This window comes from Lutra lutra, chromosome 13, assembly GCF_902655055.1.
Source record: "Lutra lutra chromosome 13, mLutLut1.2, whole genome shotgun sequence".
NCBI classification, from domain to species: Eukaryota; Metazoa; Chordata; class Mammalia; order Carnivora; family Mustelidae; genus Lutra; species Lutra lutra.
In genome coordinates this window covers 8,706,845-8,726,239 of record NC_062290.1, presented here as the reverse complement: position 1 = coordinate 8,726,239, position 19,395 = coordinate 8,706,845, and the positions used below count along the sequence as shown (strand labels likewise).

General features: G+C 42.3%; 1 long non-coding RNA gene across 2 annotated transcripts in view; it reads left to right on the top strand.

The window, feature by feature from the left end:
- Positions 1-18,776, top strand: part of LOC125083807 (uncharacterized) — a 322,084-nt gene extending 303,308 nt beyond the window's left edge. Inside the window, exons 6-10 of one of the 2 annotated variants that reach the window (XR_007122380.1) lie at positions 2,423-2,560; positions 12,359-12,468; positions 13,460-13,572; positions 17,458-17,511; positions 17,928-18,776. This is a non-coding gene — a long non-coding RNA (uncharacterized LOC125083807). The remainder of the gene's footprint in view (positions 1-2,422; positions 2,561-12,358; positions 12,469-13,459; positions 13,573-17,457; positions 17,512-17,927) is intronic. The other variant, XR_007122381.1, reaches the window with a different exon arrangement.
- Positions 18,777-19,395: the final 619 nt, after the last annotated feature.

Sequence of the window (19,395 nt, the reverse complement as noted above, 5' to 3'; positions counted from 1 at the left end):
ATCTTTACTCCATCCCATGCTTAACCCTGTCCCTATACACTTTGGATATTTTATTTTATTTTATTTTATTTTATTTTTTAATTGATGTATCATTGACATTCGATTTTATATTAGATTCAGGTGTATAGCCTTGTGACCTGATCATTCTATGCATTAAGTTATGTTCACTACAATGTGTTGTCACCATATGTTATTACAATATTATTGAGTACATTCTCTATGCTCTACTTTTCATGCCCATGACTTACTTATTTTATAACTGGAAGTTTGTACCTCTTAATCCCCTTCCCCGTTCATCCCCCAGCCCCCTCCCCTCTGGCACCCACCAGTTTGTTCCTGTATGTATGAGTCTGGTTCCGTTTTTGTTTGTTTGTCCATTCGTTTTGATTTTTAGTTTCTACATATTAGTGAACTTATATGGTCTTTGTCTTTCTATAATTTCCCTCTGTACAATGGAGAGAACAGGCATTTCAGAGGTGCTAGAGGAGCAAGATAAATAAGATAAATAAAAATGTTGTCAACAGTAGAGCCCTAGGGGCAAGTAAAGTATTTTCAAGAATATTGCCTAAATCAGGGCAAAGTTTCTCTCCAAGGGGCCAGTTTGTTAATCTTTTCAGCTTAAGGGACCACATGGTCTCTGTCACAACTACTCAGCTCCACTGTCATGGAGCATGAGTGTGAAACCAACCTTAGACAAAAAATGGTAACAAACAGGTCTGGGTAGCTCAGTGGGTTAAAGCCTCTGCCTTCCGCTCAGGTCATGATTCCAGGGTCTTGGGATCGAGTCCCGCATCAGGCTCTCTGCTCAGCAGGGAGCCTGCTTCCTCCTCTCTCTCTCTCTGCCTGCCTCTCTGCCTACTTGTGATCTCTGTCAAATAAATAAATAAAATCTTTAAAAAAAAAAAAAAAGGTGTGGCCAGATTTGGCCATCATGCTTCAGTTGCCAACTTCTGGTCCAATTTATGATTTCACCTGTGAAAAGAACGGAGCGAAAAGTCTGGACAAGTAAATTTGTAATAATGTCTTTTATTTAAACTTACTGTGGTGCAGACACTGGACAGGTGAACTAGAAATACAGAGAAATGGGAAAATATTGTTTGACACTACGATTTCACACCAGATTTCCTCCTAGAAAGGGAATGGTAAGAGAAAATATCCTGACAATGGAGATCATAAGACCTTAGGGAGAGGATGGCTGGTGTAGTAGAGAGAGGAAGAGTAATATTCCATTTATTCCCAGATAGGAATTAAAATGGCAGGGAGAGTCTAAATGATTCAGTATAGCCCTACCCCCTGAACCTCCATTTCCCTACCAAGGCTGTTTAACTCATTAAATGATTTGAGTGAGTGGCTTGTCTGTTTTTAAAACCAGTGAAGAGGGGTGTCTGGGTGGCTCAGTGGGTTAAGCCGCTGCCTTCGGCTCAGGTCATGATCTCAGGGTCCTGGGATCGAGGCCCGCATCGGGCTCTCTGCTTGTCAGGGAGCCTGCTTACCCCCTCTCTCTCTGCCTGCCTCTGTCTATTTGTGCTCTGTCTGTCATATAAATAAATAAAATCTTTTAAAAAATAAAAATAAAAAATAATAAAACAGTGAAGAGATTGGGGCTGCATACCTCTTTCATTTAGAACAGATCCTCAGTCTCCTACTAGGATCTTGGAGTGCAGATGCAAAGAAAACCATAAAAGAGTAAGTCCTAGAAACACCTAGAAATCACAGGGAGGGCTGCATACCCTCACGAGCCATAGAAATAGGGTGCAGAGGGAGTAACCAGATGTCCAGAGGGCAGGGGTCCCAGTTGGAGTCTTTGACAGAAACTTTGGGCATATCATGATAACATGATAGCAATGATTATGGCACTCTTAGAAAACATGTCAAGCGCTTTCTATTAAAAGGGTAATTAAAGTTTTTTAAAGGTCACTAACTATCCCATTCTGTCAAATATGACGATTTATTTGAAAAAGAAGAAATATACATAACTGACCATCTCACATGTTTTTAATGAAGACTTATCCAAATTTTGCCTCTCTGGGATAAAACTTTTTTTTTTTTTAATGAACAACTCTTTTTGTGAAGAGGTTTCTCATAAATGATATCCTCTGCAATCACATTTCTAAATGGCCCATTGCCAGTTTTGGTTTAGAAAAAAAAAAAATAGGAGTCAGCAATTAGCACTGGGCCCTTGAAGAAAGAATGTTCATAATAACAAAAGACTCCAGATAACCCTTCCATAGAATAGTGACATGTAAACGTGTGTGTTCTCTTCTCTGGGAATGAATGGTGCTAAGAATGTCACGGTTGGCCATGTGCTTATATATTCTGACATATATTTGGCACATTGTATTTGATTCTTGGCCATAAGATTGCAGCAAGCCCCTGCTAATGACGGCCGAAGAAAACATTTCAGAATGTCTTTATTTTACAGGAAAACCACTGGGATTGAGAAGAAAAACTTCTTACTCAGAAATGGGTGATCTGAATTTGAGTTGAAAATCTACTACTTCTTAACTCTGTATCCAAGTTACTACTGGAGCTCCAAGAGCATCAGTATCATCTGTGAAGGGTAAGACAACCCACCCTTCATCTATCACCTGGTGGTTGTAAGAATTAAGGGAGAAAAGTCAGCGGGATAATGTTTGCAAATTGACGTAGAAATAGAAGTTTTTCTAAACTGATGTTTGAGATGATATTGTAACTAATTCAGTATTTTTACTATAGTTTCAGGTTTCTCTTAGTAGGATTCAAGCATGCATGTACTTAGAATATGAGTCTTAGCGTCTTATTGCCGGGACAGTTGACTCTTGAACAACTTGGGTTTGAACTCTGGGATCCACCGATGCACAGATTTGTTTCAGATCTAAATGCAGTACTATTCGTGGATTTTCTCTTCCTTACAATTTTATTAGTAACATTTTCTTTTCTCTAGCTTACTTTATTGCTAGAATTCAGCATATAAAACGTTATATGTTATATACCCAAAATGCACGTCCATCGACTGTTTATGTTATCGTTAAGAATTCTAGACAATAACAGGCTATTAGTAGTTTTTTGGGAAGTCAGAATTTACACATGGACTTCTGGCTGGGGGTGAGGGGCCGGTGTCAGTGCCCCTGACCTCCACCGTGTTTGTGTCGGCTGTATGTGAAACATAATATTGTCTTTGCCTCCAGCTTCTTTTCCCGATATCCCCACGTTGGCAAACTGATAATGAATAGAATGAGAGTAATTGGCAAGTTGTGCTTTGTGTGGTCGGTGATGCTGGTTGCCTCCCCAAGAGCTGTCTATCCCTTCTCCCTTTCCTGTTAATGGAGTCCAGGTTTTTAGTCATAATCCGTATATAAATCCACATCTCAGTCCCCATTTCAAGGACAAATATTGAGTTTTCAAAGCCACTTACAGTAACCCCCTTCCCTTTGTCAGTGGCTGATTAAGAACTGGCCACATAGCTCAGCTAGGTTTGTTGAATGCATGATAATGGACACTTATGGAACACTGACTCTATGCCAGACACTTTTCCCAATTCTTTATGTATATATTTATGCTAATCCTTACACCAACCCTATGAGGTAGGTTGTAGGACTCTCTAAGTTTGCTGCTGATGAAATTCAGAGCTAGAAAGACAAAAACTACTTGTTTAAGGAAGTGTGTAAGTAGAACTAGAATACAACCCCAGGTGGTGTATCTTGTTGGCCACACTCATTGTCAGTGTGCAACACTAAGGTGGACATCTTCTGAAGGCTTTTGGAAAGGGTCTCCTCACTAATAAAAAACAGTCAAGCAGGATATGCCCTGTTCCTTCTGCCAGATGTCTGGTGATTGCACGTGATGCTCAGGAGAATGGCAGCCATCTTGTGACAATGAGGAACACTAAGCCAATACACTGAATATAGTCCAGTGAAAAGAAAGAAAAATCCTGGGTCTTTGACATTATGTTGAAACACTGACTTTGCAAACTGTAAACTTGCCTACTGCAACACTTACTAGATGAAATACTCTGCTTTCATCTTTGTGTAAACAGTTTTGAATTGGAGATACCTAATACTTGCGCTAAACACATCCCAGCTGAGCTAACACGGACATGCTGTTAAGTATGGTATGTCCAACCTAACTGATTGGCTTCCTTCTGAAGTAGCAATTTATTATCACTAGATATATGTCAAGGATGCTAAAAGGGGATTACAGTTTGGGCAGAGTAGGTTAGAGAAAATGATCCAAGATGCCTTCCACTTCTAGATTGCTGATTTCAGCGAAATTATGGTTTCCTCTATCAATTAAGATCATTAAGATGGAAGGTAATAAAATACAATTGAACAGTCTTCTGGAGAAAAAAAATATTTGGAAGATAATGGAAGAAAAGATAAATTAGCAGAAAGGTAGGCAGATCCTGTGGTTCAGTCAAGGAACTGAAACCAGAAATAACTTGAAGATCCAGGATAAGCCAAACTTAATTTGGGGACTTGCTTCCTCAGTTTCAACCTTAAACATCAATTAAACAAAAATTCTTAGCCTCAACCTCAACTACCTCATACTTCTCTTTTCCCTTTACCTCCAGCTTCTAGAAGATCACACAGCCTCCTTCCTAATTTCTCTCATAACCACTGTTTCTATTTACTTGGTTTCTATTCCACAACTGAATGGGAACTCCTCAAGCCGAGGTGACTCACTTCTGCATTTGCAAATCTGAGAGCGTATTTCAGTCCTTGACCCATCCAGTCTCTTCATGGTGTTTGGCCTCAACTTTTAGCTCTTGCTCCACATTTCATCATCTCTCTCTGAGTAACTGCACTGGCTCCCACTTACACATGACCAGTTCTATTTCACCATCTCAGAACATTCTCCCAACCTCCAGACCCCTGTTTATAGCTCTTTCTGGAATGGCTTCTGTACACTCTGGAAAAAAACAACAGTCCTCCTGGCTCCTCCATCTCTCTCTCTGCCTCTCCCTCCCTTACATGCTTGTCCATTCAAACCCCCAAACATGTGTTTCATTTGTCCCCGATCCGTTTGCATTTCCAATTCCAGATCTTCCTCTAGGCTTCCCTAGGCTCCCAAGTGGCCCACCCTCAAATCCCATGCTGACCACCAGAAGATTAAGTCTGAACATAGTCAGCATAGGAAGTCCAAGCTTTCTTACTTTGAATGACCCCTCAATGGTTTGAATGGCGATTACCTTCAGAACAGCACCCATTTTTCTTTGGGTGTTGCTCCAGCTGGCCCCATCCTACCTGCCGGCTCCAGCTATCCCCTTCACGCACCCCGTGGTTTTCCTTTGTGAAATTGCCCGGTCTTCCATCTCTGTGCTTTGGCTGCATGCTGGTTCTTTGATTGAATTGTTCCCATCTACCATTGGATGGCCTGGCAAACTCATCATATCTCAAGGCACAGCTCCGATTATGTCTTTTCTGTTTATCTTGCCCACCACCAGGCAGACTTTTAGCTCCCCATCTGTTTCTAGAAACATGCTTCCATTCAAACATGCATTGGAAAAGCAGGAGCTGCCTGGATAATGCAATGTGTCACCACCCCCGGCTTCGTAGAAGTGCCCAAGGCCTGAGGTGCAAACCACAGCTGAGCTAATGTGTCCCTTTCTGGACATCTTTTGGTTTGAGACCAGAGAGAACTGGCAATTAATTTCTCTGACATTCAGTCAGGGGAGAGAGTGATTATCTTACACAAAACAAACTCAGGCTTAACCTAAAACTACTGTAACGAGTGACTATTTAAAGATATTTCTTATAAGAAGAAATTATAACCCAATAGTTTGAACCTAAAACATTTTTTATATATGTGTAAAAATCTCAGCAATCTGAAGACTAAAATTAAAATGCCACTCAGGTGTTTGTTTTGAAAAATTCAAGAAAGGAAACAAAACTAGAATCCAAGACTTGAAAGGTTGAGTCCTTAAGGACTAATGGTAATTTGGGATTATTACTTTTAATTAAAATTAAACACAAATATCAAATTTGTTTTGATAAAGAAGATAAATAAAAGAATGACTCAGTAATATTGATCTGGATATAAAATCACAAAAGATAACACAAAATAGGAAACAAAGGTATTCACATAATTAGATATTCTTATTAAGCATTTTTGAAGTCCTGGCCTATGCAGTAAGGTACAAAAGATAAATGGAGTACAAATGACAACATTATTATCATGATTTTGAGATGTTATTATTTATGTGAAAAACTCAAAAGACTCATTTGAAAAGAATAAAGTTAGTAAACTTACATGTGAAAAGAACATGCCTATTATGTATACAAATTCAGAAGATTTTCCTATGTATCTGCAATAACTGATTAGAAATTTAATAGGGAAATAAACTGTAATTTTATTAGAAAAGAAAAGATAGTTCTTAAGAGAATGTTTCCAAAGTAAAAGTTACCAAATCATTAATAAGAGTAACCAAAACATACATATAATACCTAAGAAAAAAATCTACCTTAATAAAAGATACCATTCCCAGAAAACTGGAAAATTTTTTGAGGACCATAAAGACTGTAATAAATGGAGAAACATAGCAACAGGAAGACAATATTAAAGAAATGTCAATGCCTCATCAAATAGTCCTTAAACTTGATGAAATCCAAAACAATCTCAGTATATTTTTCTTGAAACTTAATGACGATCTACAGTTCCATAAAATCAAAACAAAACAACAAACAAAAAAATTGAGAGGTAAATGAGAGAATCCATGCATTAAGATGTCAAAATGTGTTACAAATCTCCAATAATCAAAATAATATGCCACTGATGTTATTTTATGACCCCAATTCTTTTTCTCTCTTTCTTTGCCTACTATAATCCTGACCCATTCAAAAGCATCCCTTTCTGTGAAACTTCCTTGAACCACCCAATCTGGAGGTCTTTCCCCATAATATGCCCTTCTCTTTGGTCATTGATCCATACTCTTGTCTATGTAACAAAATTTGTACATGCCTTTTTTTCTCATAGTTTAATTTCCTCTTTTTATTGCCTTTGTCTTAATAGTTTCACACCTCCAAGATAAAAACAGTTGTTTTCAGTATCATCATTGACAGAGGGCAGTGTGAGATATAATAACACCATGATACCAAGGCTTCAGAGTTAGCTCTGAGGACCACCGGGAGCAGTAGTACCTGGGAGCTTAGAAACGCAGAATTTCTGGCTTCATCCCAGATATACAAAATCAGAAGCTGCATTTTCACATGATTCTCAGGTGATTTGTGTGCACATTAAGTTGAGAGAAGCACTGCCCTAAAGAATTTCATGGAATAAAAATATTTCATAGCACTCCCGAAGCAATTAGACATAGTCAGATATCTTCCTGTGTTGCAAACGAATAGAATTATTCAAATCTTGTTTCCTTGATAGGCAAAATTTTAGTGACACCAAAAGAGCACTAAAGAAACGTGGATTCAGGGCATGGTATAGATTGCAGGATAAAAAGGTTGAAGGGGTGTGTTCATGGGGAATGCAAAGGCAGTAGTTTGCAATTTGGAAATGATCTGATACCTGGTTACTTCTGTAGGACTTGCTAATTTCTCCTTCTAACGCTGGGCTCCCCACTAAGACATTAGTCTTTACTGTTGTTCTACATTGGGTTGCCTTAATCTCCCCGCCCACTCACTGTCTTCTAACAAAAGCAACCCCCCCTCATGAGTCTGCCCTTTCCTATCAGCCTAAACCACAGTCCCCAGAGCATCCATTAGAATGTAAATTCCTTAGCAGCACAGAGTAGCACCAAGTAGTAGACATTCAACCTAGTAGGCATTCAATAATTGAGTAGTCAACAGATGAATCTTCTTTATTATAGCGGGTCCCTAAAGGGAATGATATCTGCATGGGTTTACAATCAATCCCTTGTACCCTTAGAACAGTGCTTATTTTACCCCATAAATTCCTTTTAAGTCTGTTTTCATTGTATCACTACCATTGCTACCTCATGGCTGGACTGTCATAGAAAAATCTGAAATACTCTCCTTTCTCTGGTTCCCTAATCTAGCTTCAAGGAACTCTTTACAGTCTGCTCTTATCCAAAGCATTACACCCAAACCCTTTACCTCGACACTGAATTTATTTTAGAGTCTGAACCTTGGCTTCCTTTCTAGCTCGTTTCATGACTTCCCAAAGGGGACCTTCCTTTCTAGCCAAGACAATCTACACATGATTTCTTTACTATGCTTTCTCTGCTAGGATCCATGTCCCCAAAGTAGAAGTGATTTTCCCTACCACATTTGCTGATGGAAACCTACCCATTCCTTAAGACATGGCTCATCCACTTTCTCAATGGAACATGGTAGCCGAGCACTCTAACCTGGCAGGATTCATCACTGATTCACTCCAGGAATATTTGCAGTGATTTCTCCTCTGAATTCTCCTATCACTTATTATCTCTAGGGCCCATCACTTACTATGTATGATCTCTTGAACATATATCCTTCGGCATATGTGTTTTACATGCATGTCAACAAAGACAGGGTAGCCTGATATTAAAGCATCTCTCTACCACATAGTAATGATGTAACATTAGGCAGTTTTCTTCCCCTCTTTGGGTCCCAGTGTCTTCATCTGTAAAAAAAAGTACCTAATTACAAGATTATTATAATTAAGATATCACATACTTTTCAAAGCTCTTAGCAGGTATCTGGAACATAAAGAGTACTCCACAGTATTAGTATTCCATCCCCAGAATACCTCACTTACAGTTGGTGCTACTTGATATCCTTATGTATTTCAGTACAGCAAAATATTTATTTATCCATTGGTGAATTGATAAAGATTAGTGTTGACTATCAACACTGACTTTCCACTGAAAGTTTTTAAGAAAAAATGTCCTACTCCTTTTGGATCAAAGAGTAGGCATTCCTCTCTAAAAGAAGTGTATTTGGGGGAGGATATAAAAGAGAGACAAGCACACAGATAATGTGATTAGAGTCCTATCTTAGAGTATTTACTCTATCTTTGATAACATATCTTGTAAGGGAGTCTGGTTTTGTCATTAAAACTACGATGAGTAACGGAATAGGAATACGTTGTAAAGAAACTTCACTGTTGGAGCCTTGGTCAAGGGCTAAACCTCTGTAAGCCTGTCTCCCCACTTAACAGTCAGATTAGAGCGATGACCCCTGTTTCCCCTTGGATTTCTATGAGAGTATGGTTACTTTGCTGTGGAATATCGAGATTGCATTATCTCCTCCATCTTTCATCTATGTGTCAGCCTTAAGAAATAGCTGTTGAATGATTGATTGATTTCAGATTATAGAAGAATTCTAGCAATTGTTAAGATATTAGGTTGTCCCTCAGTATTACGAAATCCCCAGATCTTCATACTCACTCTGAAAAAGTATGATGGCCTTACATTATTTAACAGTAAATGGTCACAATGCTTCGTCTTACTCTACTTTGGAAAAAAGATTGTTATATACCTGTTGGACTTCCTCAAAATTAACTAATAGCTTATTGGCCAAAGTAAAGATGGCCCGTAGGTTTTCTGTTTTCTGCGCGATTGTACTAAATACTACACATGCCCTTTGAGTCTGAATTAGAATTATGTGTAAGTATGGCAGAGTTTAAGTAGGATGCTATCACTTTTTATTCAGTAATACAAAAAATATTTGCTATTGGGTCTTATGCATGCCCTGACTTGACAGGTGATGTTGTGTTTAAAACTCACACATGCATATTTCCAGCAAATCAGCATCCATGCTCTGGGTGACATGGGATGGGAAGGCATGTCTATTCTTGCTTCTGACATAGATTTGTTGACATGTTGGGGAGCAGAGTGACACATTGATATTTATTTCCCATCAGCCTTATTTTAGGGTTCTCTTTATGAGTCTCTGGAAGGCCAACTTCAGGCCATACTGTTGCTGTCTGTGGCTACCCTTTCAGTGGCCCGTGGGCGCAGAACCACAGACAGTCTCCAGCCTGAGTCCCCAGGCTTCAGTAGGGAAGTGTTGAAAGAGTAGCATGTGTTAGGTGGGCCTGCTGTGAGTCTACAGCCCTGAGTTCAGTCGCACTGGACTTAGGAACTGGGCATCCCATTTACACAGGAACCTTGGTCACTGTCTTTGCAACAAAGGCCGGATCTTCCTTCCCCATCTCATCTGTCTCTCCATAGAAGAAAAGTTCAGGTACGACTTTCCCTGGAAGCTCATGGGGGATATGCTGTACTTACGGAAGGCTTCCTGAGCGGGCATTCCCTCACATCAGACCCTCTGGTGGCTCCCTCATTGTTGCGCAAGATGACAGTGTCCATATAACATGGGAACATGGTGGGAATCTGTGCCACAAAGCCAGGGGAGGGGCTGGTGGCCTGACCTGAGATTGCCGTCTCCCAAGATTGAGGCTTTCAGACCTCTGCTTTGAACTGGGTAGACAGGGCTCGGCATGCTGGTCATTCAACAGTGGCCAGCCTCCTGGGGCAACAAGGAAAGCTCAGAGCAGCAGGCTGGCTGGTGTTTCTGGAGAACAAGGTGCGACATCAGCTAGATTTTCAATGGTAACAAGGGAGCCAAACTGCTGTCAGAAGCATCTCCCAAATATCCTGCATCTTTGCAGAGGTAGGAGTTTGCCTTTGATAGATGCACTGTCCCATGTAAGAGTCAAGCCTGAGACCACCGAAATGGGTTCTGTAGCAAGGAACGTGAGGATATGCCTGTCCTTGATCTGTAGGACTCAGATATCCTGAGTCTTCTGAAGGTTTTCCTTTAAGTTCCTTCGGGAATAAAGGACCACACCATATGAGCCCTTCTGGGTAGTGTGGAAAGGCTTCAGTTTTATTCTTACTAACTTGACTTGTGTGCTGCTCCCAGCAGGTCTGAGTGAGACTTGAGCACTGACTGAGGTAAGGGACAAGCCAAATCAAGGTGACTTAGACCATGTACCCTAAGCCTCATGATAGAAACTTGTTGCTTATACTGGCTAGAGGTGCCCCCACATTCATGAGACCCTTGCCTACCAGTGTGTATCTTAGAACCAACCAGCATCATTTCTGAATAGACATAAACACTGTCTTTGTGCCTAGAGGATCCTGGATCAGAATGCAGGAAGCAGGGGTGCTGTCCTCCCATGATTTCCCCCCTCCAATTTGTGGTCAGATTACGATTTTACCTGGGGAAACAGCAACCTGGCCATCCTCTCTCTCCTTTCCTACCAGGCCCTGGGCACGGGGGCTGGTGAGGAGAAAAGTGAGGGTGGGAATTGGGAGTAATTCAGCACTGTCATAGATGTTGGCCCATCCCAGGTCAGCCTTTTCTCTCCCTCGTCACCGCCTTCCTGCTGCCAAAGTTAGCATGCTGGATCAGTAGGATACAGAGCGACGTGCGACCCTTTCTTGAGCTGGACGCTGTCATCTGGCCGGATAAACTAACCGGCTAGGAAATCCAGCTGGGCTGGTTGTACTTTGCCCACGTCTGCTACAGCATATGGTACACTCTCTTGAAGTGGCTGGCAGAGCTCTCTAATTTTACCGTTCGTCTGATGCCCGCACCCAGATACACGCAGACTGTCATGCGTTGATGCAAACCAGACTCAGCTTGGTCACAAGCGTGGATCTCACGAGAGGAGCTCTTTAACACTGCATTTGAGCTCCACAGTTCCCAGGATGACAGAGCTGGATAGAAACACGGGAGGGCGTATCCCTCACGAGGCCTGCGCGTGTTCCTCGAAGAGCTTGAGGCGGAAAGATTGAGTGACCCACCCCACTCCACCCCACACCCCCACACACAAGACCTTGTATGGACTAACTAACCAGGCCAGTTAGTCCAAGGACTAGAACCCTCCGCCCCTGACTTCCAACCAATGCTCTTCCCAGCCCAGGCTGTCATCACACAGTCAGTTTTTGCCTCATCTTCGAAATCCAGCCCCTAGAACCTTTCCTGGAACTGGACCTCTGGGCCTAAAATGGTTTAATGCACACTTTTGGGAAGGGAGAGAGCCACAAGGACTCTAAGTGGTTTTGATCAAGTTTGCCAATATTTACATCGTAGGGTAATCTGCATAAACTTCATAAATAATGTAAAATTCCTCCAAAGCGAGTTAACCGTGAGCTTCAGCGGTCTTTGGAAAAATCCGTGTTATGCCATCATCCCGACCAAGTGAACAGCTCGATGGAGCGGCGAAGGTAACCACTGATTGCAGTGACTGCTAGTGACCGTTTTAAGTGTGACTATTTTTAAAATACTGTATGCCTCATTAAGCTGTGCTCTGAAAATGAGAAATTTGCTTTAACTGCATTGTTTTGAATTGCTGAGAGAAGGATCTATCCACCACAAGGTGCCCCGCTGCTGAACTCAGCCAAAAAGCTGTTAATAACCCTAGCAGATGTTTCAGCTTTTAGGCCAATAGACTCCCTCCCTCCCGGCCCTCCCCTTTCTAGAATCTGATGCCAAGAGGACTGAACTCCACTTTCTGCGGCTGCTGCCACCACCAGGGCGGAGGAACTGAGTGTTTGAACAACCAGTGGCCACCCGGCCTCGGCCATTTAAGGTCAGAACATGATTGCTTTGACTGTCCGAAGTTTAAATCTTCAGGGGGAAAAGGAAGGTGGGTGCCCAAAATTGCTGTTTCTGTTTGGGTGTCTACCTTCATTGCCTGCCATTTTGTCCCACTTGTTGTGGTTTCCCCCTGCTACTCAAAGTCCATTTCTCAGCCTCATGGGGGAGGGTTGGGCTTGCTGGGTGGAGGTCATTCCTATGCTCGTGTCCCCATTGGTCACCAGGAGATGCTGGCTTAGCAGCTTTATAGAGGGGTCCCCTATGTGATATACAGTTGGGGGTGGTTGTCTGCCCGAGGTTCCCTGACCTTAGAGGTCTGCAATATTAGAAGTGCATATTATAAACACAGTGACATCCCTGGGAGGTCGGTACGATATGAGAGCATCGGGGGCCACTGTAGTCCCACATGGGGATTTGTCAACATCTCTGGGATAAACCTTATACCTTACCCTGAATTTAAATCTACATTCCAAGGCTTTCCAAATGAGAAGAATTTTTTTTTAAGATTTTATTTATTTATTTGACACCAAGAGAGAGATCATAAGCAGGCAGAGAGATAGGCAGAGAGAGAGGGGGAAGTAGGCTCCCTGCTGAGCAGAGAGCCGGACGGACGAAGGGCTGGATCTCAGGACCCCGAGAGCATGACCTGAGCCCAAGGCAGAGGCCCAACCCACTGAGTCACCCAGGCGCCCTGAGAAGAAATGTTTTTAAAAAGGAGATCCTCCCCCTTCTCTCACACTCCCGCCCTTCCCCCTTCCAGTACTCAGTTATTTTGCAGAGAGCGCTTTAAGGCACCCTGGTGACAGCAGGGTGACCAAGAAAACACAGGTGCACCACATTTATGGAATATCGTGTTGGCTAGGAACACATCCGAGCTGCACATCTATACATACTCTCATGCAGAGAATTGCCATTTCAACGGGGGAAAAAATTGAAAATCAGAATTAAGTTCATAAATACTTCGCTTCCTTATTTTGATGCAGCACAAAGGCAGAATATCCAAGACTCGGTGGACCTCTCTTGTCAGCTTCAACATTTGCCAGCCATAGTCATTGAACTCCAAGATCTCCGCTCTATGCCACAGTAGCTATAAAAAGTAAGTACCTTTTCCCTGGTGCCAGTGCCGCCATATTGTTTAATAAACTCTTTATCAGAAAAAGCTCCTGAGTGTATGATGCAAGTCTTTTCTTTCTTTCTTTCTTTCTTTCTTTCTTTCTTTCTTTCTTTCTTTCTTTCTTTCTTTCTTTTTTTTAAACTGGATAAGGTAATAGATTCCATCCTAACTTTAGGTCCACATCCTTTTCAGTACACATGCAGAGGCACTCATTAATGCGAATGGAATTTGCATATATGTATCTAAGGGGAAATACAGTTGCCAGCACCTGTGTGTTCTTTATTTTCTTCTCAGACTGAACACACACAACACGGTACACTTGGGAGTTCAGTGGCATCTACACCTTCTAATTCTGAAATTTAAGTAACTCGGATTAAAAATTATCCCAGTCATTCTGAAATGGGATGTTCCTACCAGCAAATGGGATGGACATTTCTGCTTAGATGACTGATTCCAAAAAGCCAGTACCAGATGATAGTCTTTAGTAAAATAAACAACCGATGTCATAATAACAAAATAGGCTAAAAAAAATACCCCAGGAACTCCCTACTGAATCAGTAGAGACTACATCCTCATTATTAAAAAAATTCTGTATTAAATTACCTATACGCATCTCCAGAGGAGTGAGAACACAAGAGGAGGGAAAGAGAATTGAAAATAATCATTGTTTCGTTGAGATTCCAGACCTGCCGGTGGTGAATATTGGAACTAGGCATTAATAAACTATGTGGAGGCGTCTGGGGCCCATGGAAATCCAGACCAGGCACTTCATTAGGTCCTGAACTTCATCTGGAATCTTCTACTACAGGTGATGAGTTCCAAGCTATTCTGTTCTTGATTATTTCCAACCCAAGTGAAATGGACAATAAAGAAAAGATACTTCTATACTATTTCCGTGATGGATGTTCACGACCAAAATAACTCCACCATCTGATGTATTTCACAGTTTTAAGTTAAAACAGACCTAGTATAATATGCTTGTACATCTGGCTCAGGTGCTTCATTTGCCATATGTTTGTGAACTAATCCAAGGAGATGTTACAATTGTACCGCTCCTCTTGGGACCCGAAGAAAATGTGCCCGAGAAGAGTTACCTAATTATTCATTCCTGCCAACAACATCCTCGCCTCATAATAAGGGGGTGCTTACAATGAGACAATAGTGCTTTCAATCTTGAGAGATGTCAGTGCCACTTATTGTTTCAAAAACAGAAAGTCTTTTGCATTTTTTTAAATAAGAAAAAGATCCGTGGCCCTTAACGCAAATAACTTACTCTGCAGGTGGTGTAGTTGGTATTCTCACTGGGGGGGCAAATGCTGGGCTTCTGATCAAGGCCAGTGCTCCCTGGAACTCAACGGATGGAAGCCCCCATAGCCGTGTGGAGATGAGTAACCCCAAAATCCAGAGTCCCTAGGAAGTGGCCGCTCCAGTAACTCTACACAGGAGTGGAGAACTTTACAGTTGGCAAATTGCTAACCACATTTAATTCTCATAACTACCTTGCACAGCAGACAGAAAAGGCACACCTTGTTTAACCTTCCCAGTTGTACCGATATTTCACAACCCCAGCTAGCAGATATGTGAGCTTCTTTTTTAAATATAAAAGAGTTTTTAGTCTTGACCCATAAGCACCGGTTGCCACAAGGTGTTCTCACATGGAGTCATTGACCATCCGCTTTTCCCTTGTTTGTGAACTTGCATCTTTTTGTCCCGTGACTCACTTATACCCTCTCTCTCTGTCTCTCGATTCTCTTTTGATCCAAGAGGCATAATTTGATTTTTCTTTTGGGGGTTCAGAAAAAAAAAGAACAACAAGGAAATTAACTTAATGATCAAAATATAGGCCTACCACGAAAATACAGATTTTAATGAGGCTCCAGGCCAGGCTGAAGGTCAGGCGGATAAATCATGCTCTTGGCCTAGCTTTACCCACCACTAAATCAATGTAAAGGAAATGGGGCAAAGATGAAGATATCAGCCAATAAATCTCTGTGTGTATTAATTGTGCATTTCCAGAAGTGCCGAATGCCAGGAGAGCTGTGTCTCCATTAGGGTAAGTCTGACATGACCCTAAAGTGCCAGATTAGTGTAGGGATTGGTTTTCCCTGGAATTCCAGTCTCAGGGTCAAACAGGACACAAAGGATGAGAGAAGAAGGATAGGAGATTCACCCCAGGTTACCCAGGTTGGGTAAATGGGTGCCAATGTCCATTTGCTTCCAACATGCTTGTTCAAAACAACTAGGAGCTACAAAGCATGCCTTAGTTCTGCTTTGCTGGTTAACCTTAACGGTTTTGGATTACTCAATATACGATATTTTCTGGATGTATATTCCCCGTAAGAGGAAGAGTGAGTTATTATAAAGAAGTAATTGAATATTGGTCTCTTGTTAGGGTAAGAGATTCCCCAGGCAAAATTTTTTCACTCATTGCAATTATACACTTTCTGGAAATGTCTACATTTCCTCCATTGTCTTAATGTTTACTGAGTGCCTACCAGTAGGCCACGTGCTGCAGATACAAAGTGGAGAAAGCGAGGTCCTACTCTTAGGGTGTTTAGGCAAGTGGAGACGCAGACTTGCCAACAAGTAAATACAATGAGATTTACAAAATTGGTTGATCCACAAAGTTGATTGACACATTAGGAGAACACATGGCAGTCTGTTCTGGAAAACTTCCCAGAGGAAGGAAAAATATGAATAGGTGTTTCCAGGCAGACAAAAGATTTCAAATCGTGCGCTAGGAGTCCTGAGATGCTAACGATCAATTTTAAGCAAGGCAGTAACGGAATCACATGTTTGTATTTGAACTTTGGGCCTCCAGTGAAGGGGGCGGGGGGTGGAAATGAAAATTCCTGCAGAGAAATGTCAGGGATTATATGGCAGTACTTGAGGGAGTTAGTGGACCTAAATCAAGTCGAAAGGTGGCCCCCTTAGACGTGAGAGGTAAATGAGAGAAGAATAAATAGGGTTTGTTGCTTGGAACGTGAAAATGCGGTCCAAGGCTCCAAGAATGTTGGCTTGGGAAACTGGGCCAAGGGTCTAACGTTCACTAATACAAAGAGTATAGGAGGGAGAGCCAATTTTGTGTAGTAAAGAGGCAGAGATGAGCACGCTCGATTCTGGACATACTGAGTTTGTAGTGCCTGTGGGATACCCAGGTGGAACTATTTAGAAAACAGTGGGAGACAGGGGCTCAGGATAGAGATTTAAATGTTAAACCTCACTGGGAACAAGATCCCCCAAATGTGAATAAAATTGGAGAGAAAACACTGACATCTAAGGAGAGGGGAGAGAAATAGAACCCAGTCAAGGCAAAGATAAGGAGTGACCAGTGCAGACATCAACCAGAAGAGAGAGAGAAATGTAGTGAAAGGCAAAGCCAGAACTGCAAGATGAGAGAAGAGTCAACAGGACAAGTCGTATAAGATGAGAATGAAAAATGCTTCTTCCAGGGCGCCTGGGTGGCTCAGTGGGTTGAGCCTCTGCCTTCGGCTGAGGTCATGATCCCAGGGTCCTGGGATCAAGCCCCGCATCGGGCTCTCTGCTCAGCGGGGAGCCTGCTTCCCCCTCTCTCTCTGCCTGCCTCTCTGCCTACTAGTGATTTCTCTCTGTGTCAAATAAATAAATAAAATCTTTAAAAAAAAAAAAAAAAGCTTCTTCCATTGGGTGAGGAAGCGAAGCAGGGCCGTCTCAGGGCAGCGACAGGCCTAGAGCCAGGTTGGAAAGGATCAAAGCGCCCATGAGTGATGTGGAGTAAGAGTGAGTAAATCTCGCTTGCATTTTGCAAAGGAATCGCTATCAAAGAAAAAGACATAGAGGTGCTAAAAATAATTGGTTATTTAAATTGTTTTTTTTTTTTTTTTAAAGGTGAGGGATGAGCCTATTGGTCTGCTGAGCGGAAGAGCCAACAGAACATCAAAGGTAAGAAAAGGATGTTATTGATAAAGCACATTTTTGAAGGAGGCAAGGTGGACTGATGTCCATTGTCCAGTGGACGGATGCCGTTCCCTCTGACGGGAAAAGCATCTTTTGCTATAGGTGAGGACTGGGAAAGAACGGGTATTGATGCAGATGGGCCCGTGGGCGAATGGGTGGGAAAATGAAAGAAGCCATTTTGATGGCTGCGGGTCCCTAACTTAGAAACGAGGTCATCGTGAAGAGAAAAGACTGAAGGCTGTGAAGAGTGGGGAAGGTTTCGGAACAGCAGCTGAGGGAACCTGGAGAAGCCCGGGTAATAGGACTGCGGAGTAGCAGTGAAGGCACAACTGAGATTAGTTTCCCTCCAGATTTATGGTCTCCATTCTCTGTGGCCGTGATGTTTCTGTTTCCTCCGGCAGAGCCGTGCTCGAGGGATGTTTACAGCTAAGGAGGCTCCGCGGGGCGCTGCTTGAAGGACATGAAGTCCGTCCATCTCTCCAGGTACTTTGGATTATATCTCAAGATCAAGGTAAACCATCTAAACCAAATACTTGAACCATATCGTTTCAGCTTCTTTGACTTTTACTCACTTTCAGTGACTTACGTTTTGGCATGGGGCCTCGGCCTGCATCGAGGAACCCCACAGGAAACAGCCATTGGCCCGTCGGTGTTGTTAGCATCATGGCGGATGTGGAGGAAGCCACTTGCCTCTGAACCACGCATGTTCCACTCATGAGGGCACAGAGAGCCCTTTCCCTTAGAAACAGGCGTTCCCTTGGTTTTTCAGTAGCAACCCCAGTGTGTTCGTCGGGTGTAGGGTGCATGGTCTTGAAACCACAATGCTTGGGTTCCAATCTAGCACCGGCACCTCGTAGCTGGCTGACCTGGAGGCTCTTAACTTCTCTGGGACTCAGTTTTCTCATCTGCAAAATAACCAAAGTCATCCTACCTACTTCAGAAGTCTGCGGTAAGAATTAAATGACACGGTCAATGTCCAAGTGCTTGTTCCTGTCGTCCGGCAAATCATAAGTCCACTGTACGCATTTGCTGTTAGTGTTCTCATGACAAATATGATCTCACCACTGCCCCTGTGTTTATGCGTTGCCTTCATCCTCATTGTGGCGTGCGGTAGCATGTTTTAAGTCATTTCTGGTCACCAATTAATAGTATTGTTTTCCTTTTGTCCTTTTTTTTTTTTAATTTATTTCTTTTCAGTGTAACAGAATTCATTGTTTTTGCACCATACCCAGTGCTCCATGCAACACGTGCCCTCCTTAATACCCACCACCTTGCTCCCCCAACCTCCCATCCGCCCGCCCCTTCGAAACCCTCAGATTGTTTTTCAGAGTCCACAGTCTCCCATGGTTCACCTCCCCTTCCAATTTCCCTCAACTCCCTTCTCCTCTCCATCTCCCCATGTCCTCCGTGTCCTTTTGTTCTTTTCCTGTGCCTCACTTAGTTGTTATCTGTTATGCACCTAGCGTCATTCTGGAATGAGGCAGAATTTTTTAAAAAGTAAACTAAAAGAGGCCTTATACCAATCAACAGCTACAAAGACATGCCTGTCTATCTTTGCTCTTGCTTTGGGAAAAGTTTCAAAGATGGTAAAAAGGACTTGGAATTTTCTTATCCCACACTTATATCTAGAAATGCAAGTTTCCTTGAAGTCTGTTTCTGATATTTCCTATTTCTGATACTTACTTTTCTTACCATCATTCTCGACTGGCTCCTACAGGGACTTGATCCTAACTCAAGCGCTCACACGCTTCTTGTGGTAAATGAACCGCATGCTAATTTTATGGCAGAGAGGGATGGGTTGTTGTCGTTGGAGAAGCAGCTACAGTTTCATGGTGGCATGAGGGCTGGATCTGGTACTCAGAGGGCCTG